This window comes from Macaca fascicularis, chromosome 1 (assembly GCF_037993035.2).
Source record: "Macaca fascicularis isolate 582-1 chromosome 1, T2T-MFA8v1.1".
In the NCBI taxonomy this organism is placed as follows: Eukaryota; Metazoa; Chordata; class Mammalia; order Primates; family Cercopithecidae; genus Macaca; species Macaca fascicularis.
In genome coordinates this window covers 69,130,498-69,157,167 of record NC_088375.1, presented here as the reverse complement: position 1 = coordinate 69,157,167, position 26,670 = coordinate 69,130,498, and the positions used below count along the sequence as shown (strand labels likewise).

Here is a 26,670-nt window from a genome sequence, read left to right as displayed (position 1 = left end):
CTTTTTTATAAATTGCCCAGTCTTGGGTATGTCTTTATAAGCAGCATGAAAATGGACTAATACAGACAGGGTCTCGCTATGTTGCCCAGGCTGGTCTTGAGCTCCTGGACACAAGTGATCTTTGCGGCTCAGGCTCCCAAAGTGCTGGGTAATCCACTGCACCTAGCCTAAGATAACACTCTTAAAACCTGTGGAGCTGAAGACCCAACACAGCAACACAATATTGAAGGAGAAGAACAAAGCTGGAGGACTGACACTACTCAACTTCAAAACTTATTATAGAGCTACGGTAATCAAGACAGTGTAGTACTATCAACAGAATAGACAAATAGATCCAGGGAACAGAATAGAGAACCCAGAAATAGACCCACATAAATACAGTCAACTGACCTTTGATAAAGGAGCAAAGGCAAAACAATGATGCAAAGATAAGTCTTTTCAATAAATGGTGCTGGGACAACTGGACATCCACATCAGAAAACGAAGCTAGACACAGACCTGACACCCTTCACAAAAATTAACTCAGAATGGATCACAGACACAAACATAAAATGCAAAGCTATAAAACTCCTACAAGATAACATAGGATAAAATCTAGATGATCTTGAGTTTGCCAATGACTTCTTGCACACAAATATATTACTCAGAGTATCTATCACTGCCATTGCAGTAGATTGAATGTTTGTATTCCCCCCAAAACTCATATGTGGAAATTCTAACCCCCAATGTGACAGTATTAGGAGGTGCGTATTTGGCAGGTAACGAAATCATGAGATTGGAGACCTCATGAATGGGATTAGTGCCCTTATAAGAAGAGGCCAGGGAAGGCTGGGCATGGAGGCTCACGCCTGTAATCCCAACACTTTGGGAGGCCAAGGCGGGCGGCTCATGAGGTCAAGAGATAGAGACCATCCTGGCTAATGCGGTGAAACCCCGTCTCTACTAAAAATACAAAAAATTAGGCAGGCGCAGTGGTGGATGCCTGTGGTCCCAGCTACCTGGGAGGCTGAGGCAGGAGAACGGCGTGAACCCAGGGGGCAGAGATTTCAGTGAACCGAGATCGTGCCACTGCACTCCAGCCTGGGCATCAGAGCAAGACTCCGTTTCAAAAAAAAAAAAAAAAAAAGAGACAAGAGAGAGCCGGGAATGATGGTGCACACCTGTAGTCCCAGTTACTCAGGAGGCTGAGGTAGGAAGATGGCTTGAACCCAGGAGTTCAAGTCTAGCCCAGGCAACATGTTGAGACCTCCTCTCTAAAGATGCCAGAGACGTCCCTGGCCCTCTTGCTGCCATGTGATGATACAGCAGTTAAGTCTGCAGCCCGGAACAGGGACCTCATCAGAACCCAACCACACTGGCACCCTGATCTTGGGCTTTCAGCTTCCAGAACCGTCAGAAACCTCTGTAGTTTATAAGCTACCCAGTCTATGGTGCTTTCTTATAGCAGCCCAAGCTAAGACAAGTACCAAGCCACATCATTTCTCACCTGAACTAAATACGAGTTCATTCATTGCTTTCTTCTCCAATCTACTCTCCATACTAGAGCCAGGATGAGACTTTCAAAATGCCAAGTACAATGTAAGGTTATCTCCCTTCATCTTTTAGTGGCTTCTCAGGGCTCTGAGAGAAAGTCGACAATGCTAAGCAGGCTCAAGATTGTATCCTCCCCAATCCAGCAGCATCCTGGACCTCTCTTCCCTGGCTTTCTGTACTCCAGCCACACAGGCTTTTTTTTCGTTCTTCTAATACACCACACTTTATGCCACCGGGCCTTTGCACAAGCTACTTGGGAGACTGAGGTAGGTGGGATCACTTGAGCCTGGGAGGTAGAGGCTGCACTGAGTCATGATTATGCCACTGCACTCCAGTCTGGGTGACAGGGCAAGAGACCCTGTCTCAAAAATAAATAAATAAATAAAAAGTCGGGGGTTTGAGACCAAAGCTCCACCTTTTCCCTAGTGTTTCCTGCAAAATTTCAAGGGTGGTAGGTAAGCAGTGTAAGATACAAATGTTCCCACCTGTAACATGGCTGATTCTTGGGATTTAACAAAAGTTTTAATTCTGAAGATGAAGAGGCAAAACATTTTATTTACATGCACAGCCCTAATAACCAAGACGCACCTTTCTCTCAGAGAACTCGAAGAACCACTTTCAAACTTCCTTACTCTGCTTTGTGTTCCCTCGTTCCTGGGGAGGTTGGCACTTCACATCCTGTGCCCTGATGTCATATTCTATGTCCCTCTGAGATTCTCTTCTGAGGCCAGGCCCAAGTCTGTCACACAGCATCTAAATTTGGACTCTCAGAGATGTACCTAAAGCAACAGGCTCATTCAGTCCCCAGAATGAGGCAGTACAAAACTCAGTTCAGGTTCCCCTCCACTACACGCTACACTCTTCCTAACACAAGAATCTATGGAACGCATCTGTGTGTATGTCCATTTTTTGCCACAACAGTAGTTCTCCAGCTTTTTGGTCTCAGGACCCCCTATGATTTGAATGTATGTGTCCCCCTTAGAATTCATATGTTGAAACCTAAGGTCCAGTGTCATAGTATTGAGAGGTGGGACCTTTATGAGGTGATTAAGTCATGAGGGCTGTGTATCCATGGATGGGACCAGTGACCTTAAAATGGGCTCAAAGGAACTAGCTAGGTTCTTTTGCCCTTCCACCTTTCCCCACGTGAGAACAGTGTTCATCTCCTCTGGAGGATGCAGCAATAAGCTGTTATCTTGGAAGCAGAAAGTGAGCCCTCACCAGACACAGAATCTGCTGGTGTCTTGATTGTGGACTTCCCAGCCTTCAGAACTGTGAGAAATACATTTTGTTCTTTATAAATTACCCATCTGAGGTATTTTGTGATGGCAGCACTAAGATAACACTCTTCTTTTTTTTTTTCAGAGACAGGGTCTCACTCTGTAGCCCAGGCTAGAGGGCAGTGGTGTAATCATAGCTCACTGTAACCTCCAACTCCTGGGCTCAAGTGATCCTTCCACCTAAACCTCCCCAGTAGTTAGGACTACAGGTGTGTGCCACCACACCTGGCTAACTTTTTTTATTTTTATTTTTTTAGAGACAAGGGTCTTACTATGTTGCCCAGGCTGGTCTTGAACTCCTGGCCACAAGCAATCCTTTCAGCTCAGTAAAGCAATAGGATTACTACAGGTATGAGCCACAGCACCTGGTCTAAGATAACACTCTTAAAACTTGAGGAGCCAGCGGCCGGGCGCGGTGGCTCAAGCCTGTAATCCCAGCACTTTGGGAGGCCGAGACGGGCGGATCACGAGGTCAGGAGATCGAGACCATCCTGGCGAACACGGTGAAACCCCGTCTCTACTAAAAAATACAAAAAACTAGCCGGGCGAGGCGGCGGGCGCCTGTAGTCCCAGCTACTCGGGAGGCTGAGGCAGGAGAATGGCGTAAACCCGGGGGGCGGAGCTTGCAGTGAGCTGAGATCCGGCCACTGCACTCCAGCCCGGGCGACAGAGCCAGACTCCGTCTCAAAAAAAAAAAACAAAAAAAAAAAACAAAAAAAAAAAACAAAAAAAAAAAACTTGAGGAGCCAAAGATCCAACACAAGAGCACAATACTGAAGATGAAAGATACTACCCAACTTCAAAACTTATTATAAAGCTACAGTAATCAAGACAGTGGAATACTGTCAAAAGAACAGGCAAATAGATCCATGGAACAGAATAAAGAGCCCAGAAATAGACCCACATAAATACAGTCAACTGACCCCTGGCAAAAGGACAAAGGCAAAACAATGATGCAAAGATAGTCTTTTCAACAAATGGTGCTGGGACAACTAGACATCCATATCAGAAAATGAAGCTAGACACAGACCTGACACCTTCACAAAAATTAACTCAGAATGGATCACAGATATGAAAGTAAAATGCAAAACCTACAACTCCTACTAGATAACATAGGACAAAATCTAGATGATCTTGAGTTTGACAATGACTTTTTAGGTACAACACCAAAGGCACAATCCATGAAAGAAAGAATGGATAAACAGACTTTCATTCAATTTTGCTGTGAACCTAAAACTGCTCTAAAATAAAATTTTGTCTTTTTTTAATGGAAGATCCCTAAGAGTTTTTGTTTATGCAAATTATATCTATTCATATTTGCCATACTTGAGAGTCAAATTGAGGAATTAAAAAAGTATTTACTTCAAGATAATAAGCCAATTATATGTTAATACAAATAATATTTTTATGAAAAATAACCATTTTCCAAAACAAAAGAATTAGTGAGAAGAGTGCCACCATTTTACATGTTTGCACATCTCTTTAATGTCTTGCTTAATAGAAGATAGCTGGATTCTCATGTCTGCTCCCACATTCAGTCTGTTCAGGAAAACACCTCTGCGCATTTGTAAAAGAAGAGTAAAAATGGCAAATGATGTCAGTACTATTATGAAAATAGTTTTGACCATGCAGATCCCCGGAAAGTGTATCAGGGAGCTGCAGGCAGTGCTGTGCTAGTAAACGTTTAATAATCTGCTCAACTAGGGGAAAGCTCCAGTTTGTAGCATTTGCCAATTTCTGTAGTTAAACACTTCCACTATGGCTAATTTCAAGGTAACAATGCAAAAGGTCACTGAACTGGAACTGTGAAAGAGATGCACACAATTGGCTCTTACCTGAACTCACCTGAAGTAAGAGTCCATTAAGTGTTTTCCTAGTAAGAGCTGTTCCAGCACCCCAGGGGCCTTTGAAGCACACTTTGGAAACCACTGCTCTACTAGGCTGTTGTGCAGGCCCTTGTCTTGTCAGCTTTGTCCCAGCAGGCACAGCACATGTGACTCGTACAGTCTCCTTGCTCCTGCTGAACAGTCAGCAGAGGACTGAATGCCCTATCCTTCCTCTCCCCATCCATGTGTTTATTTCCCAGGCCTATTCAACAAGCCTAAGTCATTCACTGACCTTGTTCACTTTCTAATCTGTTATTGTTTTGTCCAGTATTTGTTTTTATGAAATTGGGTTTTTAATCTCATCATACATTGTAAAAAATAAGCATTTATGTTCAGCTCTGAGATGTGGACTTGAGGTGTCTTTCTGGGTGAGGTTCTGGTATATCAACAGAGCTGTGATGCCTCCCAGGGCAGGGTCCGTCTCCTTCTGAAGCTTCCTCAAGCCTGGACCCACTGTCTTCACTGACATGAGAGAGCCCAACAGCAGAACTAGAAAGGCTATGCTTTTTTACCTAACAAATATATTTATCTAATTAATTAGATATTTTCAGCTGGTACTCTGTCATTCCCAGGCAGCTATTTAGTGGAAATGAGTAAGCACTCAATTTTATTAAAATCTTTCCCCTCTGTGTATAACAGCTTACGTACCAGGAACCACAAAGAAGCTCAGTTCTTGCAAGTCAGGAGAAAAATAAAACATATCAAAAGTGCTAAAAATAGAGCTTATATATCACCTTTCTGCAGTCAAGGGCATTCTTATTCTTGCCATCAATGGGATGTACAGTATGGTACTCCTACTGAAGAGTTGTTAACTCAAGCCCAAAGAGACAAGAGAAAGTCATATCCCATCTATTCCCTAAGAACTCTTGCTGAGTTTATTTGAAATGCCATCTTCTTGTTTCATAAATTGATGCATCTTTTCCATGAGAATTTTTTAGGAATTCCAAAGGAAAGCTGTGGATGCCACCATTTAAATTCTTTACTTACATATCTCTACAGATTTCTGGAGAACATATGATAAATATTCTCACATTCTGAAGCAACGTGAGCTTATCCTTCAGTCATAACAAAAAAAGATATGTGTTTTGCAGAGTTTAAGAAAGATTTAACAAAGAAAGGTAGATCCTGGTCTGTCTATCCATACTACCTCCACACCCCTGCCAACAACCAGTTTGGATTAATGAAGATTTGAAAAATTGGGGAGTTTTTACATATATTATGTTATAGTGCATAAGACATAAGTCCATGAAATTTGTCTCCAGGGTTTTCAAGCTCTGATTCTTGGGGAATTACTGATTACTACAGATAAAATCCCAGAGTGAAAAGGGCACAGGACCAGAGACCTCTGTCTCTGCTCTGCCACTCACCATCCATGAAACCGTGAGTAGGACACCCCACAGCCCACTCATCTGCACATCCCTGCACTGACCCTGGGTTAGGTCCTGAGAATGCAGAGGCTGTGACGTTGCATCTGCCCTTGAAGCCCTCCAAGGACAGAAGAAACAAGGAACAAAAATGATCAGTTACAATATCCCGCTGGCAAGTACTACAAACAGAGATTCCGACAAAGAACTGGTAGAGCCTAGGTGTGGGGTAGCTAACAATTTCTGAGGTGTCTGTGCTGATTTCACAGAGAAGAAATCATCTCAGCTGGTCTTGAAGAAAGAGGAGGCATTTTCTAGATGAAAGAGATTAAAGAATTTCCCGGTATCACGAAAGTTCTAGAATGGTTAGCAATTAACTGTAGCTGAAGCGAAATTAAGGGAACAAGCCAGTCATTTGCCTGTTTGCCCAGATCCACTCCCTACTCTTGCTCTGCTTAGTTCTGCACCATGAGGTAGGGTAAAAATTGATGCCACCAATTGTTTTCCAGGCTCCCTGGCTTCTGGCGAGGTTCAGCCAATGAGAGGCACTGGGGTGGGAAGAGGGGGAAGCCAGGGGACCTCTCCCCCATCCCTGGGTGCTGAGCAGCATCTCAACAGTGACTGGTGTTCCTCCATGGCTCTAATGACACCAGATGGCCCCTCTCTCTGTGGATGGGCTGCTAGAAGCCAAACTGTCCATTTGTCAGCTCTGCTCAGGTCTCACTGGCAGTGTTGGTCAACCGCCTAATACCCACTTGAGCAGCATGGGAAGGATACAAATATGTTATTCCCCAAACCCACCCAAGGCCCACCAATGGGTCCTGGGCTTAAAGAGGAGAGACTGTGGCTGGTGGTAAAGAAAAGTTAAAATGTTTAATCCCAAGATGCAGTGACCCAACGGGTCTCTTGAATCCATACCCTGGGTGGGTTCCAGATGCTCTCCTGCTAGGATAGGCAGTTCTCTCTCAAGGTCATGGCTGGCCTTGAATCCTGTGATTCTGTTCTTCCAGGAAGAACAGTTACTACAAGGAAGCAAAAAAAAAAAAGGAAGGGGGGCGGGGCTGGGCACAGTGGCTCACGCCTGTAATCCCAACACTTCGGGATGCCAAGGCAGGAAGATTGCTTGAGCTCAGGAGTATGAGACCAACTGGGCAACCATGGCAAAACCCCATCTCTACAAAAATTACAAAAATTAGTTGGCCAGGTGCAGTGGCTCATGCTTGTAATCCCAGCACTTTGGGAGGCCAAGGTGGGCAGATCACCTGAGATTGGGAGTTTGAGAGCAGTCTGACCAACATGGAGAAACCCTGTGTCTACTAAGAATACAAAATTAGCTGGGCGTGGTGGTGCATGCCTGTAATCCCAGCTAGTTGGGAGGCTGAGGCAGGAGAATCTCTTGAACCCGGGAGGCTGCGGTGAGTTGAGGTTGCACCATTACACTCCAGACTGAGCAACAAGAGCAAAATTATGTCTCAAAATAAATAAATAAACAAATAAATAAAATTAGCAGGGTGTGGTGGTACATGCCTATAGTCCCAGCTACTTGGGGGGCTGTGGCAGGAGGATCGCTTGGGCCTGGGAGGTCAAGGTTGCAGTGAGCTGTGTTCATTGTTCATGCCACTGCACTTCAGCCTGGGCGACAGAGAAAGACCCTAACTCAAAAAAGGAAAGGAAAAGGAAGGAGGACAAGGCACTTTATCTGTTAGGCTACCCTCCTGGCACAAGGGAGAACTGAAATGGTCTCACAGTTTTTCCAAAGCTTCTGTCTGTGATGGCCCGGAGAGGTCTTCCCTCAAAAATTGCAGAAGAAACCCCTTTAACCAGGCAGGTCAAAGATGAAGGCCTTGGAGAAAGGGAGAACCAATAAGGCCATTTTCCATTGCACCTAATGTGGCCGGGAGCTCATGCAGAGACCAGGTGACACCACAACAACCAGAAAACATGTGACTGCAGTCCACCGACGCACCGTCCTTGCCCCAGCATGACTGGCTTTGATGTCTTAGAGGCAGAGATAAGCGTATGTTTTCTTTGCTTTTCCTTACGCCTTCACAGAAGAACGTTGTCTTGGGAACAGGACAAAGAATGATGTGAGTATAATTTTAATTACTTTAAAGAGAACTGTGACTTCTCTCCAAGTTGTCAGGAAACCGCTGGTTCCCCATTCTACTGGTGGTACAGCAAGCACTGTTGGTGAGTAGATGGGAGCGCAAAGGCTGAAGGGCATCCTCCGCCCCAACCCTCCAGGCTGCACACCCACGCTGACATGGCCGAAGCTGCTGCTGCCTCAAGTCAGTCACACTTACAGAGATGCCTTTAGTGGAACTCTTCTCGGAACCATGTAGAGTCGACCTGACTCCAGGTGGTACTTTTAAGGTATCCAGGAGACCTTTAGATTTGCTCTCAGAGGAAAAAATAGACCAAGAGGAAAAAATAACAAAGAAAGCTCTACTGATCTTCCCACACAGCAGCTTTCTCCACTAGGAAGCCTTGTTCAACTCTGGTGCGCTCGGCCCCCATCCTTGGCTCCAGCTCTGTAACAGTCCCCACTGCTACCTAGGGACAGCTCCTCGAGCTCCTCAAGGGCAGGGCTATTCTCCTTAGTCCCCAGGCCAGAGTACCCAATAACCCAGATGACTCAATAATCAATGTGGAAACTCAGAGTTAGTGTGAGGCCACAGTGGGAAAGGGCCATGAAGACAATCTAGGAGAGTTCCTATTGAGGCAGAGGGCAAGGGAAGGGTATTAAAAGAAGTGAATGGAGCCTAATGCTGGAGTCAGATATGGGTTAGGAGTACAAGTACTGAGGCTATGTCCAAGCACAGAGACAGCTAATTTATATGCATTAGCTCATTTTAACCCCTCAGCCAGGTGTGTTGGCTAAAGCCTGTAATCCCAGCCATTCAGGAGGCTGAGGTGGGAGGATTGCTTGAGCCCAGGAGGTCAAGGCTACAGTGAGCTATGATGGCGCCACTGCACTCCAGCATAGGAGACAGGGTAATATATGAGAGAGAGAGAGAGAGAGATATATATATATATATATATACACATAAAAAATATAATCATTATTCCCCATTTTTTTAAATGAGGAAATGGAGGCCTAGTGAGTTCCTACTGCCAGGTAGTGGTGGAGGCCCTCAGGGGATGAGGAGCTGGGGTTCCTCCCTCCCCCTCCAAGGTTCCGGGAGTCAGCATGGCATGGCAATTACCACCATGGACTCTGGAGTAGACCTGCCTGGATTCAAACCCTGCCCATACACCTTCATAGCCATGTGACCTTAGGCAAATTACTTGGTCTCTATGCTTCTCCATTTCCTCATCTGTAAAATGAAATGCTGGACAGGACATGGAGGAAAGGGAACCCTCGTACACTGTTGGTAGGAATGTAGATTAGTACAGCCACTGTGAAGAATGGTATGGAGGTTCCTCAGAAAACTAAAAACAGAACTACATATGATCCAGCAATCCCACTGCTGGGTATATATTCAAAAGAAAGGAAATCAGAATATTGAAGAGACATCTGCACTCTCATGTTTACTGCGGCACTGAAGAACCAAGATTTGGAAGCAACCTAAGCATCTATCAACAGATGAATGGATACAAAACATGTGGTAAATATACACAGTATTCAGCCATAGAAAAGAACAAGATCCCATCACTTGGAACAACATAGATAGAACTAGAGAACATTATGTTAAGTGAAATAAGCTAGGCCAGAAAGACAAGCTTCACATGTTCTTGTTTGTGGGAGCTAAAAATTAAAACAATTGAACTTACGGAGACAGAGAGTAGAAGGATGGTTACTAGAGGCTGAGAAGAATAGTTGTGGGGTTGGGAAAGTGTTGGGGAGAAGAAGTAGGGATGATTAATGGGTACAAAAATATAGTCAGAATAGCTATATAGAATGCAATCTAGTATTTGATAACAGGGTAACTATAGTAGTCAACAAGAATTTATTGTACATTTAAAAATAACTAAAAGAATTGGGATGACTGTAACACAAAGAAATGATAGATGCTTGAGATAATAATCCCATTTACCCTGATGGGATTATTATGCATTGTATGCCCATATCAAAATATCTCATGTAGCCCATATATACCTAATACACACCCATAAAAATAAAAAAGTAGGACTTATCAAAATTCAAAAAAAAGAAAAATATAAAAAAATAAAATGGTGATAACGATAACAGTAGCTACCACATAGAACTTCTGAAGATTAAATAAGTCAATACCATATACATCAGGGGTTGGCCCATCACCTGTTTTGTAATAAAGTTTTATTAGAACACAGCCATGTTCATTCACTTACACATTGTCTATGGTTGTTTATGTGCTACCACAGAGGAGCTGAGCAGTTGCCCCACAGACCACATGGCCCACAAGGCCTCAAACACATAGTTACTACCTGGTTCTTTACAGAAAGTTTGCTGCCCCTCTATGCGTGAAGAGCTTATAGTGGTAGTACACAGAGGTGTCATAAGGGCTATTATTATTAATAAGCACTTGTCCCTGAGTGTCTCCATCAACGTCCCCCACTCTGAGATAACCTGACTGCCTGACATGCTATTTGCCTCCTCATTTCACCCAATTTTGAATTCATGGTTACACTGGACTATCTTGCACTAAACATTTATTGATTCAGTCACTTTTTGTAAATCATTTCTTTGCTGGGAACCTACCATAGGCAAACACTGATGAGGAAACAAAAATGCAGCACATGGGCCCAAATTCCCCATCCGCTGGAGCTCCGACCCATTCTCCATCCTCAGCCCGGCAATGCCCCATCAACCTCTTTCTCCCCCTACCCCTCTTCTCCTTCCCATTCCCAGCTCTAGAGCAGTGCCCGATGGAAACACACCTCCCAGGTGGCACCCACAGACCTGTATCCTTTATCAGATCCCATCAGCGCCTCTCTGAAGCCTTCCTGGCCCTCCCAAGCTCATCTGTACTCTACCTGGAATAAGTCAGCAGGCCCGAATCATCCGGGGATGTGGTATATGAGGCCATACGTAGTCTGGGAAAGCATATTATGTTAGTTTGATGATCTAAACAGTAATCACATCATCACATTTGTTGACTAGTCTCTCCTAAATCACTGCCCTCCTGCTCTTTATGTGACATTTGGCACTTCCTTCTTGAAACTCCCTGATCCCTTGGCCCTAGGGTTCTGTATTTGTTGCTTCTCCTCCCAGCTCTGAACCACACCTCTCAGTAGCTCCTTGCCAGCATTCCACTCCTACAGGGTTCCCCAAGGCTAGGTCAGCCTTCTGCCCTTTGTTCTTGACTCAGCTCAAGAACTTCTCCTCATTGGAAAGGCTTCTCTTCATCGGAAAGGCTGCCTACTGCCAGCTCAACTGCATTCCCAAATGGGGGTGGGTGTGCCCACTGCATGGAGCTATGGGGCTGTCATCTCAGACTCACACTTCTCTCCCCCTTCCCCCTTCCTGACCATCCTCCTTGCTTACAAAGAAGGTACAAAGAGGCCAGGAGCGGTGGCTCACTGTTGGGGTGATCAGACCCAATACCAGCTCATGGGGGTGACAAAGGCCGGCAGACTCAAAGGATTGAGAAAAAGACCGTTTGAGAGATAAAGTGGGACACCAAGAAGCCATCGCAATCATGGAGGCTGGGACGTCCCCGAGCTCTGGGAGCCCACGCTATTTATTGGTAATCCAACAGAGAAACAGGCGGTGAGAATGTGGAGGTCAAAAGGACACGTTGCATTAAGCACATGATTTACAGCTGTGATGGTTTAGCATTTATATGGAACATGTTCTGCTACTTGAGATAATGGGAATAGGAGCCTAGGAGGGCTAGAAGCAAGGAGCCAGCAAGTCTAGACATATTCCCAAGGACATTATGCAAGTCCTGCCTCAGTTTCCCTCCCAACACTCAGCTTTTTCCCAACAGCTCACGCCTATAATCCCCGCATTTTGGGAGGCTGAGGTGGGTGGATCACCTGAGGTCAGGAGTTGGAGAGCGGCCTGGCCAACATGACGAAACCCCATCTCTACTAAAAATACAAAAAGCTGGGCGTGGTGGCACGCACCTGTAATCCCAGCTGCTCAGGAGGCTGAGGCAGGAGAATCAGTTGAACCTGGGAGGCGGGAGTTGCAGTGAGCCAAGACTGCGCCACTGCACTTCAGCCTGGGCAACAGAGCAAGACTGCGTCTCAAAAAACAAAAACAAAGACAAGTACGAAGAGCACAAATACTCGTAAAGTGAATGAGGCTGCAGTGACCCCTCGATGCACAGCCAACAGACAACGGTTTAGATTTAGCTTGGAATTCAGAAACATTTTCAAATGAGGACTGAACCCAGGCTTTACCCAGCCCCACCCTCCAGGGCCTAAGGGTACTCTGAAGAAAGGGGAGAAACCTGAGACCACCCTAGACGGGCTACAGAACAGAAGTACCAATGAGTATTTAGAAACCGTGGCATGACCTTTTGGTGACTTTTAGCTACCAAAGGTCAACATCATTCTAGCGGTGCCCCACCTTCCCACAAATGCTCATCCACAGCTGCCTTTGTGTAAGTTTACATTTCCAAGGCTGACCACAGACATGTGACATACTGCCAACTTCCTACTGCCCAGAGCTGTGAGGGCTGTGGCTGGGGTACGTGTTGTGAGAGGCACACAGGGCAATCCCCTCCCGCCTGGCGGCAAGGCCAGCTGTGGTCCAGTCCATGGCGGAAGCAGATGAGAGACCCTTCCTGGGGTGGGCTACCCCAGATACACCCCAGGCACACCCTAGGTGCCCAGCCCACATACAGGCAGGCATCCTAGAGTGTGACTTGAAAAATGCAGCCTTCAGGCTGTTGGGACTCATGGGCCTGATCAGGGCAACAGAAGAGGGAGAGCGGGTAGGGAGCCCAGAGAGGAGATCCAAGAGAAGTAGATAGATTGGGGGAGTGGATTCTCCCACCCTCTCCACCCCCCACCCCACAACTGAGCCTGTCAGCTCTGGAAGGACTTAAGGGAACAGCTACCCAAGTGTTGCCTTGTTTCACAGCGGAACTTACCAAACCGAATTTCATGCAGAAACATCAATAAATAAAAGAGTACACAGAATACCTGCTCTGGTGGAAGCAGGGCCTGTTGGGTTTGCTATGATCCCCAGGCCTCTGGCAGCTCTTCTGGTTAGTCCTAGGAGATCCACAGTTTGGTTTCTCAAGATAATGATGATAACAATAATGATAATAATAAAACCTGACATGTACTAGGAATTTCCAGCCTGCACTTTCACATACAATATCATACACAGTTCCACACTAACCCTGTGGCAATACTGCTATCCTCATCATATTCCCAATGAAGAGTCCGAGGCCTCAAGTTCTTAAACAACTTTCCCCAAATCACACAGCTAGTGCGTGGGCACACAGATTTGAACACAGACTTTCCAACTCCAAAGCCAGTGCTCCTCACTCTGTGTCACAGCTGGGAGAAAATGCACCACATCGCAGCCAACACCAAACAGGAGGGCTTGATGGCAGGAAGTACCACTTATTGGTTAGAGACCAGCTCTGGGGCCAGACTACTGGGGTTCAACCCCTTCTGCCATTCGCTTACCTGTGTTACCCCTTCCTCATCTAGAAAATGGGACAATATGGGAGGCCGAGGCAGGTGGATTGTCTGAGCTCAAGAGTTCGAGACCAGCCTGGGCAACATGGCGAAACCCTGTCTCTACTAAAAATTACCTGAGCATGGTGGCGCACACCTGTAATCCCAGCTACTTGGGAGGCTGAGGCAGGAGAATCACTTGAACCCAGGAGATGGAGGTTGCAGTGAGCCAAGATTGCACCACTGCACTCCAGCCTGGGTGACAAAGTGAGACTCTGTCTCAAAAAAAAAAAAAAAAAAAAAAGACAATAATGGTACCTGCTACAAAGGCTTGGAGTTAAGATTAAATGAGTTAATCCACGTAAATTATTATCACACAATTCCTGGCACGTAAATAAGCACTTAATCACCATGCATGTCCACCCTGCCCTCCTAGCCAGCTTTATTCAGTGCCAGTCACATGCAAAGGCTGCACCTTATTGTATTATGGGAGTGGAGGAGAGTGGGTTACCAGGTAGCTCCTGTGCCCAGTAATTTTTCAGTCAAGGTAGGGATCATGCATATGCATATGCACAAAACTATAGCAGCAGCTCTCTGAGCAGTCAGGGCCCCAGATGCTCTAAGAATCTGTTCTAGAACATGATGAAAATGCTGGCTTGGACATCTTACCCCAGAGGAAGGGGGTCCATTTGTTATAATATGATACTGATTAATACACTTCAGTATCATGATCTCTCAGTAGCAACTAGAATCTCATTTTCTAGCAAATTCCCAGGCTAGATTCTGCAGCATGAGGAGCACCAGTCAGATCACCGTGGCAGCTTCCAGGTCACCTTCTCTTATCTCTTGGAGCTTCAGGCTGGTGCTGGACCTGCTCTCTTCTATCTGCACTCATTCTCTGGGTGAGCATGTCCCACCTCCTGGCCTTACCAGCTATGGCTGACAATGCCCTGATTTCTATCTGTAATCTGGACCTCTCCCCTGAGCCCCAGACACACTCCACTGTTTAGTATATGCCTCCACATTGAATAGGCATCACAAACTTAACACATCCAATCCCCATGCAACCTGCTCCCCCTATAGCCTTTCTCCATCTCAGTGAAATGGTACCACCAATCACAGCGTCGCTTGGACCAAAAATTTTGGAGTGATCCTTGGGTCCTCTCTTACTCTCTATCTCACAACACCAAATCCCATGGGATCTTCCTTCCCAACATATCCCCCCACCCTCCTCCTCACCACTGTCAGCATAACCACTCTGGCCTAAGCTGCCATCATCTCCCCAGTGGTTACTGCATCAGTCTCCTAGCTGGTCTCTTGCTCTGCCTTGCTCCTTTACAGCCCATTCACAACCCAGCAGCCAGAGTGATGCTTTTAAAAACAGAAGCTGTCTCTGCTGCTCCTCTGCTCCAATGGCCCCATCGCACTCTGGGTAGAAGCCAGTGACCTGGGAGGTCAGGGCCCTCCGTTTCTCTGCCCCTCCATTCTGTGTCCTCACTTCCTAGTGACTTCCCCCTTATCTACTCACTCTGACAACACTGGCCTTGCTTCTTCTTGAACAGCAGGAGATGCTTCTGCTTGCTTTTCCCCTGCCTGGAATACTCTTCACCCTGGTATCTGAAGAGCTTCTTCCTCCACTTTAGGAATCTGCTCAAATGTTATCTCACAAGGGAGGCCTTTGCTGACCACCCTACATGGAAAACGCAACATCCCTGGCAGACCCATCTTCTACTGCATTTTCCTCCAATGCACTTATTACTGCCTAACATATTACTTGTTCACGTCTTTACTGTCTTCCCCTATCAGAATAGAATATAAGCTCCATCACACCAGGGATTGTTTCTTTGGGTACTGAGGTCCCAACACATAAAACAGTGCACATGGCCTGGTGCAGTGGCTCAAGCATGTAATCCCAGCACTTTGGAAGGTCAAGGCAAACAGCTCAGTTGAAGTCTGGAGGTCTGGAGTTTGAGACCAGCCTGGCCAACACGGTGAAACCCGTCTCTACCGAAAATACAAAAATTAGCCGGGCATGGTGGCGTATGCCTGTAATCTCAGCTACTCAGGAGGCTGAGGCATAAGAATCACTTGAACCAGGGAGGTGGAGGTTACAGTGAGCCAAGATCACGCCACTGCACTCCAGCCTGGATGACAGAGCAAGACTCCGTCTCAAAACAAAACAAAACAAAACAAACAACAACAACAACAAAAAAACAGTGCACATGATAGGTGTTTAGTAAATACTTAACAGAACGACTCTAACAGCTATTCCCCAGAAAGCAGGGCAGCCTCTCTCCTGCTAAGCATGCTTCTCACTGCCTAAACCTTTTCATTTCACCTGTTTGTAAGTGCTGAAATTCTACCAGTCCCAGCTGGAGAGAGCAAGGCTGGCTCATGATGGCTGACCTGGGGTGGGAGTTGGGGAGTCACTGTAAGGGGTGGGGGGACAGTGTAGCCACACAGGACCACAAGAGTAAAGCCTGAGCAGGGCTCCCCTCTGACACACTAATGTGAGCTAGCCTCTGGGTGAGGTGCTAAGCGGGAAGCTTTAGCCCAAGGGTAGCAGGCACCTGGGAAAGGGGGAAATGCTGAGAAAAATATATATAGATAGGCCAGCCAACAATTCAATGCAACCAACATTTATGGGGCCCTCAATTAGGTGCCAGGCATTGTACAAGGTGCTAGAGATCTAAAATCCCATTTGTCAGACTCCTTTTCCAGAGACTTCATCATGCCAACACAGTAACAGCACAAAGCCAGCTTTTCCCTCTCAGCTCACTCTGTTCAATGTTGATTTTAAACCTTTCTCTCCTCCACAAACCTTGACCACTCCCTCCAGTCTCACCAGGAAACTCTACTTCCTACTGCACAGCAAAAAAAAAAAAAACAAAAAACAAAAAAAAAAACAGAGATCATCAGACCAGACCACCTCTACTTCCTGCCACCACACCTGCAAGTCTCCCTGCATGGGGCCCCTGCTCTGCCCCTTCCCTGCCAGGGTGGCGGCAGAGGTGACCTCTGAATTAGGCCAATCTCCCCACCTGTCCTCCACCTCTCCTGGATTCCTGGTCTTTTTGCCACTCCTCATATGAACAGAGAACCTTCCCCACTTACAGCCTTCGCCCTAAGGCTGGGTCTCCCTTTCCTGAAGCTGTTGTCTCTGCCGGAAACATCTTTCCCTCTCTCCCCTCCTCTTGCTGAGCTAAACACATTCAAGCCCAGATGAAGCCTCACATATGCAGCTATGCCTCTGTGTGCCTCCTCCGTCAAGTCAGGGTCCCCCCGACTTACGACACGCCCTTTAACCACCTATACTTCTCCTTAACAACACTTGCCAGGAATGTAAAGAATTGTTTATGTAATTAATTATCTGTTCAACAATAGTCTTCCCCAGCATGGAGAAAGCAGTGCTGGAATTGTGTCTTATATTTTTCAAGGTGCAGACACAGAGCAAACACTCAAATATCTGAGTCAATTAACAGTTGCCACTTGGGGTGCCACAATGTTCTAGATACCACAGGAGCTGTACATAGGCTGTTCCACTTAATCCACACAGCAGCCCACGTTTGTAGATACTCATTGTATTATCCATCTTCATATTTTACAGATTGGGAACCCAAAGCCAGGGGGTGACACAATGTGTTCGAGGTACCACAGCTGGTAACTGCTGGGTAGGGATTCAGGCTTGTCTGCTGTCAAAGCCACCATGTCACACTCACATCTTACTCTCCACAGCTCACTCACTGCCTTAGATAAAGGAGGTACTCAATCATGAGGGATGGATGGAATGACCAAATACATCAATTTCTTTGGTCTTTAGTCACCATTGAGACCTACAAGCAAGAATTATAATTCCTCTTTTCCCAATGAGGAAAATGGAGGGGTTCAAAGGGCCACACAGCAGTAGGAGGCCATGCTGGGCTGAAACCCAGGTCTTCTGGTTCTTTGTATAGGGCAATTTTCTCTACAACATAACTATAGTTAGGCACTGAGAGGACAGAACAGATGAGATTATGAAGAAAAGCTGTGCAGAAACAAGTTAACACAGCAAGCCTGACACTGCTATCTTTAGAAAGTTCTGCTCGCAAGGATGGCCCCTGGCTGGTGTCTGGAACATGGATTTCAGTAAGGTTCCCACCACCTGAACTGCTAAGAGTGGCTCACTGTGCTTAAACTGTCTAGGTAAACAATGTGTTTTGTTTTGAGATGGAGTCTCGCTCTGTCGCCCAGGCTGGAGTGCAATGGTGCGATCTCGGCTCACTGCAACCTCCGCCTCCTGAGTTCAAGTGATTCTCCCGCCTCAGCCTCCCAAGTAGCTGGGACTACAGGTGCGTGCCACCAAGCCCCCTATTTTTTTGTGTTTTTTAGTAAAGACAGGGTTTCACCATGTTAGCCAGGATGGTCTTGATCTCCTGACCTCATGATCTGCCCCCCTTGGTCTCCCAAAGTGCTGGGATTACAGGCGTGAGCCACCGTGCCTGGCCAATGTGTTTTATGTGGAACACCTGTTTTTCTTCTGGAGTCTGGAATTTTGACATGTGCTAGATGAAGTATCTACATGACCAGCCCTCAGTAAAAACCTTGGGCACTGAGTCTCTAATGGGCTTCCCTGGTAGACGGTGCTTCACACCTGCTGTCACAATGCACTGCTGGAGAAATTCAGCACATCCTGTGTGATTCCCCCTCGGCAGTCCTTTGCAGAGTCTTTTCCAAGACTCTTGGAATTTTGCACCTGGTCTCCCCTGGGCTTTGCCCCATAAGCCTTTTCCCTTTGCTCATTTTGCTTTGTATCCTTTTGCATATGAATCATAGCTGTGAGTATGACCATCTGCTGGACGCTGAATCCTATAAGTCCTCCTAGCAAATCACTGAACCTGGGGATGGTCTTGGGGACCCCCAACACAGAAGCCTAACGAGATGAATTTTGAATTTGTTTTGAAAAGAGTGGCGGGGTATGGATTAATGGATTTGAACAGGAGGCATTCTAGGCAGGAGAAATGATGTAAGAAAAGGTAGGCATAGGCAAGTCAGGTGTAGAAAGGCCTACAAGTCTTTAGGCCAGGTACGGTGGCTTATACCTGTAATTCCAGCACTTTGGGAGGCCGAGGTGGGCAGATCACTTGAGACCAGGTGTTGAGACCAGCCTGGCTAACATGGTGAAACCCCACCTCTACTAAAAATACAAAAATTAGCCGGGACTGGTGGTGGGCACCTGTAATTTCAGCTACTCGAAGGGCTGAGGTGAGAGACTCGCTTGAACCCGGGAGGCAGAGTTTGCAGTGACCTGAAATTGGACCACTGCACTCCAGCCTGAGTGACAGAGCAAGGACCTATCTCAAAAAAACAAAACAAGGCCAGGCACAGTGGCTCACGCCTGTAATCCCAGCACTTTGGGAGGCCGATGGGGGTGGATCGCCTGAGGTCAGGAGTTCAAGGCCAGCCTGGCCAGCATGGTGAAACCCCATTTCTACTAAAAATACAAAACTTAGCCAGGCGTGGTGGCAGGTGCCTGTAATCCTAGCTACTCCAGAAGCTGAGGCAGGAGAATCGCTTGAACCTGGGAGGCAGAAGTTGCAGTGAGCCAAGTTGGCACCACTGCACTCCAGCCTGGGCAACAGAGCAAGACTCCATCTCAAAACAAAACAAAATAACAACAAAAAAGAAAGGCCTAGAGCTATTTAACAAGGCTTGAACAGAAATGATGATGAGAAAATCTAGCACTGCTGTTATGAGGTAGAAGAGATGAGGGCTAGAGAGGTCCACTTGTTAGGAAGATCCAGTGTAAGTGAACTAAAAGTAAACCACCTAGTCATACAGAGGCCCTATGGGAACTGTTAGTATCAAGGAAGTGGGGAAAGAACTTAGCCTTTGGCTGTCCACAGCTAATACATGGCAATAAATATCTCTAAAGGAGGTCTGTGGGAATGATACAGAGAATTTGAGGCAACATCCCAAAGTACTGGTTTTTGAAATAAAACATCTTAACATAAAGAAATCAGTCTGCTCCCAAATAATCTGCTTCCCATTCATTAAGGGTGACTAAAATGTTCTTCATCTTTTTAAAACATCTTTGCTTAAGTCCAATATTCCCCTCCCCCCCCATTTCTCCTATCTACCCCTCTCACTCCCTAGTGAGTTATTCCTAGAATAACTCCACCCAATGTTTTAATCACTTCTTTCATTCTGCATCTGCTTAGCATATAAGCCTTTGCTTTATATTAAATTATTCTGCCTTTAACCCAGGGAGGCATGGTAAGTTTTCCTAGGTTGCATCATAGATATCAACCCAGCCTCTACCTCAGAAATCCTAAAATCATGAAGACAGAAGAGCGACCTTCATGGCTGCTGCTTATCTTAAACCCATCCACCTCCCTCCATCCTCCAGGGTCAAGGGTCTCCCTAACAGAAGCATTAGAACACAGCCTGGCTGTTCTAAGCCATCCGCCTTAGTACAGGAGAACAGAAAGGGCTCTGGGTGGTGGCTTTGCATCAAGTCAACCTCATCCTGCTGTGCCTTCACATCGGATCCTGCTAAAGTAACTGGTCTGCTCCTGGCGATCAAGTCAGAGCTTGTATTTTTGTTTTCCAAATCTGTTGTATTTTTTTCCTGTGTTGGCTCTCTGCCAAGCACTATTCTTCCTGCAAAGCTGCCGCCTGCTCTGCCCACAAGTACTGAAAACTGGACTCCTGCCCTTGAAACCTGGACCATAGGGCCCCAGCCTCTGAGGCTGCCTGCCCCCTCTGCCTGCCAAAGACTCATCCCAGCTTATCCCCATCCCTGTCCCATCCCAGCTTCCCTACCCTGGCCCCTGAGGTCTACCTGGTTTAGAGATGGCAAAGTGGCAGCAATAGGCTAGTTTAAATGATGGTCTACTCGCCCCAGCACAGTGGCTCACACCTGTAATCCCAGCACTTTGGGAGGCCAAGGCAGGCGGATCACCTGAGGTCAGGAGTTTGAGACCAGCCTGCCCAACATGGCGAAACCCCGTCTCTACTAAAAATGCAAAAAATTAGCCAGCTGCGGTGGCGGGCGCCTGTAATCCCAGCTACTTGGGAGGCTGAGGCAGGAGAATCGCTTGAATCCCGGAGGCAGAGGTTGCAGTGAACTGAGATTGTGCCACTGCACTGCAGTCTGGGTGACAAGAGTGAAACTCCATCTCAAAAAAAAAAAAAAAAAAAAAAAAAAGATGGTCTACTCTGACACACAGCAATTCTTCTGTTGGTTTTTAATTTAAATTTGATGCCTTTAGGCTAGGCATGCATTTTCCAGCTCCCCAGAAACCCCACAATGCTCTACAGCTATTAACCACATGGAAGGAGAAAACTAGTTTTACTGAATATCTGCCAGACTCCACGTTCTGTGTATATATTGACTCATTTAATCTTTCCAGCAACCCCAAGTGGCACACATTACTATTTCTATTTACCAGTGGGAATACAGACACTATAGAAGTTGGGCAACTTGCTCAGATTATATAACTACAACCAGCAAATCATAAACCCAGATTTGAACCCAGGCCTACCAGATTCTGAAGTCCACACTGTTTCTACTACACCATCATTGAAAGTAGCAGGTCTTGACCAGGCTATGTATTAGGGAGGCCCCTCTGCAGTAGTGTGAAAAGGAAAATTGAATACAGATGGACCTGGGGCAGGAAAACGAGTCAATGCTTAATTAAGGTTGCCCAGGAAAGAGTCCCTGTGGCCCTGAACTGGGAATAGATAGATCAGGACTGGCTGAGGGGGACAGGATAAAGGCGACTGAGGAACAGCAGCAATTTCTGCAACAGTTAGAGAGAACACAGAGAAAGAGGCGGCCTGGGACGAATGTCTAAAGTGCTTCTGAAACAGCATGGGGAAGATTCTGAATATTGCAAATCATAATGGTGAAGAAGAGAACTGGGTGAGGGATGGAAATTTGATCAGCCTTTCCCTAAGAGTGTTGGTTTAAGTCTTGGGAATGGCCAAGGGCTCAAGGAAAGAAGCACAGAGAATTGAAATCCAGCCTGAGGACCCAGGCTTGGTTCCATACCTGCATTTGCAGGACAGAGGAGGATAAGAAGCTGGACGTCAAGGAAGGGAATGCTGGTGGGGGCAGTGTAGCAACCTCCAAGGAGGTAAGTAATAGCTGCAGCGTGGGCTGGTACGGGCTGGCGACTGAGGAGTACCAGGTCCTGGAAACCTACACAGAGCAATCAGAGCAGCACAGCAGGTGCACGGTGCCAAGTGAGGAGCGAGTGCAAGAGCTGGCCACTCTTTCCAGAAGCTTGTCAGTGAAAGAAAGAGAAGAGGGACTGGGAAACATGGAGTCTTCTTATTAACAGAAAACTCAGCTTGTAGGGGAGGGAAGAAGTCTGTGGGAGGGAGGGAGGGAAGAAGTCTGTGGGAGGGAGGGAGGGAAGAAGTCTGTGGGAGGGAGGGAGGGAAGAAGTCTGTGGGAGGGAGGGAGGGAACCCACCTCAGAGGGAGGAGGAGAGAGCTGACTTGGGAGTGTAGATGGAGAACGTGCTTTCGCCTTGATCTGGAGGAGAGCACTTTCTCCTTGAGAGGGAAAAAAAAAAAAAAAAAAAAAAAAAAAAAAAAAAAAACCCCATGGGAAAAAATTCAGGAATGTTCTGAATTGCTAAGGAGGGAAGCTGATGGAGCCTGTGGTGTCAAGAAATCAGACATGGGGCTCTGCTGAAAGTGAGATGGCAGCCCTCGCTCCACACAGATATCCTGGGAGGGCACTCACTGGGCTTTGTCACTTAATACTGGGTCTCTAAGACCTGCATGTCACATGGATACTGCACAGTGTACAGACCATTTGCATATATACTGCTTTTGCTACAGCACAATCCAAGCATGCATCACTACCTGCCTCCAGGTACAAATATGCAAAATGTGCTCACCACTCTCACTGGAAACAGACTGAGTTCCTCTGTCAGGACTAATGAGTACTTTCACTTTTATCTCCTGCCTGGTCCTCCATGCCACTTTCTCACAAGATAGGACTTGCTGGAGGCCATGTGGGTCAAGGCTGCTGTGTGATCCTTCAAATAAAGCTTTCATCTGGGCAAGGCAACAAATTCATGCTGGCCCACTCCTGGGTGGTGGTGGCAGCAGCGGCAGCAGCAGGGGCCTGCCAGCTCTGAGGACTGCCTCTCTCCTGCAGCGTGTTCACCTCTGTCCCAACACACACAGACACTCACCTGCTACACCTCTACTGGAACTAGAACTCCTATCCAGAACCCCAGAAAAAGCCACAACCTGGGCAGATAAAAGCTCTTCAGAGACTGAGTCAGACACTAACCCCGATCAGTGACAAGGTCAGGCAGCTTTTGATGACTGTCGCGCTGGTTCTCTCGTCCTCCTCCTGCCCAGAATTCTGGCTTCCTTTAGTTAAGAAACTATGGGAAAAGCACAGGAATTGGAGAAAGAAGACTTGGAGTTGGGTCCTGCCCCAACCCTATATGCTGTGAGGTCTTTTAAATCACTTCTGAGCCTCAGCTTGCAACCAGTTAAAGTGGAAGGAATAGCATCTGCCTCTCCCTTCTCTTGAGGAGGTAGTGAGAAATTAATCAGATGAGATGGGCTTCTTGTAAGCTGTACAGTGTTATTCTAATTTCTGGATTTAAGCAAGTCCTGCAGCGAGCTCAACCTCTCTCTCCCAAGCCTACCTAGCACTTGTCCCTGGAAGCTCAGACCCCAAGGGAGACACACCCTGAATGAATTCAATTCGATTCAGCAAACATCTGTTTAGGCCTACTCTATGCCAGGTTCCAAGACACACATGAAAACAGACACGTGTCTTGCCCCGAGTTTGCCTGGCTGGGCAGAGCTAACAGAGTGGATGCCTGTTCCTGTGGTGGTTAGGCCAGAGCCTCCAGCAGAACTTGCTCCATGTTGCTGGGGACAGACCACAGAGGCATTATCAGAATCTGGGTCCCCTTGCTGACCCCTCAGACAGAGGAGGAGGTGGGCAGATATGGCTCTCTGAGAAGCCAGGGTGAGGGGCCTGGAGCAGGGGAACCAGACACCTCAATGCTCTGGGCCTGGTCCAGCAGTGGAGCTCAGGGACCTATTTACCCCCTCAGTGCTTCACCCTCACAATCTGAGAGATGTAGAGAATAAGCCTGCTCTCACGAGGGCATCATGGAGGACAAAATGAGAACAAAACGACAAGGGCAAAGAGAAAATGCTCTGCAAAGGAATGAGCTTTACAAACAAATAATTATTTTTCCTTCAAGGTGCTCCCCAGTAAAGCTGAGCTAATCACAGAAGGTTGGTCTAAGTACTGAGGTGCCTTTCCCATTGCTAGCCTAACAAGAGTGACTCTGAGGCATCTAGCTCCCCGACTGTGCAAATCATCCCCTCTGAAACATCCCAGTCCCTATCATTAGGACATTCAGTAGACGGCAGCTCTTTTTCACATTCTTTCCATCGCCCTACTACCCAAGTCCAGCGAGTGATGCTTGCTGACAGAGGGAAACACCACCATCCTACCCTGCCCATCACAACAGGCCTCAGCCCAGAGGCCGTGGGAGGAGTACCCTTCTCCATCACTTCCCCTGTTCCAGATGCTGGCTCAGACACTTTCTCCTGCCTCTGTCCAGGACCCAGGGATCTGAGAGTTGATCCATTCCACAGAGTTACAACAAAAACAGTAACTGTAACAAAATCAAAAACCTTTACAGAAGCTAGGCGTTTTCCACTTCCATCTTACGTGCATCGTTCCTGCAGCAATTTCTGTCTTTCTAGTTCAAATTAGAGTTAGGGATGGAAGTGTTTCCACCCAAACCACCAATTACATTAACACCCCTGTTTTCAGCTTTGTGAGTACATAAGGCAGAGCAGCTGTGCTGGGATTTGTGAGGTCCTAGCCCAGCCTTTTGCTGACTAAAATTATCTCGCACACACCCAGAACTGTTCTATTCCCAGAAATGGTTCAACTAATTTCTTTGCATCTCAGGTCTTCCAGAGCCCTTTTAAAATGCAAGTATCTCTGGAGGAAATAATCATATTCCATTGGCCCCAGCCCAGTTCTCACACAGCACCTGCCCAATAAATATTTACAGAATTAACTGTTTACCAGATGCCTATCTTCACAGGAGGTGGGTCAGAGCCCAGGGCTATGGAGGGTAGGGGCTGCAGGGGCAGCCCTGGCAGGGAGCCTCGCCTGGTTTCACCAACCTCAACGCTCGCCTGGTGCCACAGCGAGATAACTGAGTTCTCATGAAAGTAAATCTGAAATACCCAAATATGGAAACTTAGCAGAAGGAGGCAGAATGAGCAGAGAAAGTCGGCCGGTCAGAGTGGCCCAGTGGCACCCGCGGCAAGAGCTTGGCCCCGAACATTCTCAGAACCACGAAGACCCTGCAGAACAGGAACAAAGTGGAGACAATCTGGTACGGAGAACTCAGAACCTGCGAGTTCTCTGGGTGCCTCTGGGCAACTCCTTCCACCTCTCGGAACTTTGGTTTGCGTCAAGGCTCGTTAGAGCTGGCCTTCTGGGGGAGGGGGTATCTGCTTTCTAAAGGAAGACGCGTAAACGAACAGCTAGTGGAGGCTTCCATTCCTGGCAATCCTGACGTTTCATTCTGGAGTTGCTTTGATTGGAAAGCCCTGCAAAGGTGGAGGGGGTGCCTTCGGGTTCGGAAGGGGGCCAGGGCTTGGTTTGCAGTGCGGGTGTGCGGGACGTGCCTGAAAGTCCTCCCCACCAGCGCACCCCGACAGAACGTGGCCCCTCCGGTCCACAGCCGCCTTCTGGACCAGCTCCCCAGCTCGGGACCCCCAGTCTCCGCCCTCGCCACACCTCTCCCCGGCTAAGAAAACCCGCTCCGCACCGCACCCGCTGTCCCGGGGCAGTCGGCGGTCACCTGCCCCGCCGGTCTCCCGCGAGCCCGGGACCCTCCGCCTCCCTCGGCCCAGCCGCCGCCTCGCGCCCTCCCTGCCGGTCGGGGACCGGCCGGACGCCAGCAGGCGCTTTCGGTTTCAAAGTAACTGGGACGAGATGAAAAGCCCTCGTCGGTGTCCCCACCCCGGACCTTCCGCCGCGAGGGTGCCCTGGGCGGCGATCCGCCGGACTCACGTGGGGCTCGGCGCGCGGCCTCCGCGGGGCCGGTCTGCAGGCACGCAGCTGCTCCGGGGCTGCGCCCGGCGGCGGCGGCGGCGAAGCGGGGGCGAGGCCTGGGGCGGGGCCCGGGCGCGGGCGGAGGGGCGCGGGCAGGCGCAGGGGAAGAGCGGACGCGCAGGAAGGGGTCGGGCGGAGGCTGAGACCGTCACCCAGGCGGTTGGAAAGCTAACCTACCCGCTTCAGAACCGTTAGTATCTACAAGTCTAGTCATCTGATTTCCCTCACGTGCGTTCGAATTGTGGACGTCTTGCTCTTCCGTCAGGCAAGATAAGGCTCAGCCAGTCCTTTTCTGTGTTGACCTATTTGCTCAAGGCCTTGAGAGCTGGCTCAAATCAGTCCTTCCCGGACTTTCCTTCAGGGTAGCACAAATTTGCCAGCCCTCCTCTTGCTGTTGGCCTGTTGGCCTAACACCACCAATCTCTGAGAGTTGTAGAGCTCCCCGTTATGTCAAGGGTTGGCTTCCCAAGCATCTCCTGTGGTCCTCAAAACAAGCTGGTGAAGTAGGCCTGGTCATCCCCATTTTACAGATGAGCTCTCTGAGGGCCAGAGCAGCAACGTGGAGTGACGTACCCAAGGTGAGACACACTCAGCAAGCTCTGCAACTGGAACTTGAATCCAAGTCTCTCTCTCTCTCTCTTTATTTATTTTATTTATTTTTTATTTCATTTTATTTTTTGAGACGGAGTCTCGCTCTGATGCCAGGCTGGAGTGCGGTGGCGTGATCTCGGCTCACTGCAACCTCGGCCTCCCAGGTTCAAGCGATTCTCCTGCCTCAGCCTCCCGAGTAGCTGGGATTACAAGCATGCGCCACCACGCCCGGCTAATTTTTGTATTTTTGGTAGAGACGGGGTTTCACCATGTTGGCCAGGCTGGTCTCATCTCTTGACCTTGTGATCCACCCTCCTCGCCCTCCCAACAGGCCTGAGCCA

At 47.7% G+C, this 26,670-nt stretch overlaps 1 protein-coding gene across 4 annotated transcripts in view; it reads right to left on the bottom strand.

Annotated features, from left to right (window-relative positions):
- TRAF5 (TNF receptor associated factor 5) overlaps positions 1-25,954 on the bottom strand; it is a 46,939-nt gene extending 20,985 nt beyond the window's left edge. For 2 of the 4 annotated variants that reach the window (XM_045396593.3, XM_074035762.1), the window contains exons 1-2: positions 25,697-25,779; positions 22,919-23,015 (exon numbers count right to left, since the gene is read on the bottom strand). The gene's annotated coding sequence lies outside the window, so the exon portion shown is untranslated. Of the gene's footprint in view, positions 1-22,918; positions 23,016-25,696 lie in introns of all 4 variants that reach the window. The other 2 variants (XM_045396589.3, XM_005540755.5) reach the window with 1 other exon arrangement.
- Positions 25,955-26,670: the final 716 nt, after the last annotated feature.